Raw genomic sequence first — 2290 nt, 5'->3', positions numbered from 1 at the left:
CTTTGCTTTGTTTATTAAAAATGCACGCATTCAAGAATGAAGACCATTAAAAAAAGGAAAGAATAAAAGTGAGCTGTGAGTGTATGTCTGCTTTCTGTTATTCGCTCATAGCCTTATTTACAACAGTGTGATCAGCTCTGGATCATCCAGAACTGAAATGATAACTGATAATGACTGATAATGACTGATGAAGTGACTCACATCAGCTGCTGTACAGTAATGATACACATGCCATTCATTTGATTTATAGTTTGCATGTGTAAAGGACATGAACCAAAGCCTCGTTTAAACAAGACATGAAAGAAAAATACTGTGCTGTGAAACTTACCAGAAATGGTTTTGGTTAGTGTTTTGTCTCCTGTTTTACATTTTCGAAGTGACAATTTGTTCGCAAAAAAAAAAAAGCCACTCAGATTGCACAGTAAATTTGCTCAAAGATCGTTAATGCACACTGAAAACTAACATTGCCATGTCATTTTCAACACAAACCTTGTGAAAAGCACACATGTCTATATGACACATTCATGTAAGCAGAATATCGCTGTGGAGAGATCGCTAAACTCGCATGTTTTCATCATCAGCGCTTGTTCTGCCATCAGGGAGCGCACAGGGTTGCCAGACTGAACAAATTAAATAAAACACCATGCAGAAAGTGTATCGTTAAAGGAGAACAGCTCAGGTTTGAGGCTTAAAGCTCTTAACATCAACACAAACATGAACGCTAGTGAAGACTTGTTAGCAATGCGTGATAACGCAAATGCCAAATTAAAAACACGTTTCAGGATAAATATCGTGACGATCCTTTTTAATGAATCGAGAAAGGTGGACATCGTTCTCGAGATTAAAATATGATTAATCGTGCAGCCCTAATGCCCAGCATGTTCTGTTCTCGCGTAGTGTTGTCACGGTACCAAAAATTTCAGTATTCGGTACCGATACCAGTGAAAATCCACGGTTCTCGGTACCAATTTCGGTACCAAAGCAATACACAAAAATATGCTAATTAAAAAAATAATAATGTTTTAGCACTAAAAATAAAACCAATGCCATTCTTTATACTTATTTACAATTGTTTTTAAAGTTTTTTCTACAAGTTATATAATTATGAAAAACAGTAAACAAGTTTCACCCAAATTTAATTTGTCTTTTAATTAATGAAATTTAAACACATTTTATGTTTGGTAAATAAAGGGGGATTTGCTATTAAAATTAAAACATGGAAGAAATATTGTGATTTATTTCTTTAAAAAATAAAGTTTTATACATTTTTTCAACAGTAGCAGTATCACATACATTTTACTAAATAATAGTAATATTTCTAGCACAATGCCTTTATGTAAAAATTAACTTTTAGGCCTAATGAATATTTGTCAATATCTGCATATTTGTCATTTTAACTGAATTTAAGACTAGTGGTGATGCTTAAGATATTTTTGGTCTTTGATGGTTTCTGTAAAAAAAAAATAGTAATAGATCAAATTAATTATTATTAAAAGATAATGCTACTACTAATTCTACTATCATACTAATGTATATACAATGCACTATGAATTGATGAGCTGCTGGGTTCATGAATATTAATCACGTTGTCTGCGAATGAATATGAATAATTCTAAATTAACTCCATTATTTTGACAGGAGAAGACAACAAAGAATAGTTTACATATAGCGTGTTGTTTAAGCGTGGTAAGACTCTCGCTCTCTCTCTATTTGCATGTGTGAGAAACAGCGCTATCAGTAAAGCGACGGTGAGTCGTGCGCTTCAGTCTATGTAGTAAACAAACCCGCACGTCTCTGCCATTCATTAATTCACACAGAACAAGGATTCATATTTCAAACAACTTTTGCGGCTTAACATTTACAGATACTGGTCCATATGGAGATTTGATTTGATTAATTTATGCTAACTTTGCAAATTCCATGACTGTCCACATTAAAATGTAAGAATCATTTTCATGACTGGATTTTGAGATTCCGTCCTCGTTTTCTACTTCGCGGAAATCATAGCGCTGAACCGGGTTTGAACGGGACCTCGGTACTACCGGTACTTAAAGAAACCTGGTACCGACACATTTACATTTTTTTTAGTACCGACTTGGTACTGAAGTACCGGGTTTTTGGACAACACTATTCTCGCGCTAGGCGTGCTGCATTCAGATTGGTACAGATAGCATACCGTGGGAGGTCGGGGTCGCGGAAAATCATGCTATAAAGCAATTTAGAAATCGTGCACGCTCAAATTGTGATTTTATGATGATTTTGATTAATCACATAGCCCTAGTATATATCG

Source organism: Carassius gibelio, chromosome B11 (genome assembly GCF_023724105.1).
Source record: "Carassius gibelio isolate Cgi1373 ecotype wild population from Czech Republic chromosome B11, carGib1.2-hapl.c, whole genome shotgun sequence".
NCBI lineage: Eukaryota > Metazoa > Chordata > Actinopteri > Cypriniformes > Cyprinidae > Carassius > Carassius gibelio.
Note: the sequence above shows the minus strand (reverse complement) of the source record.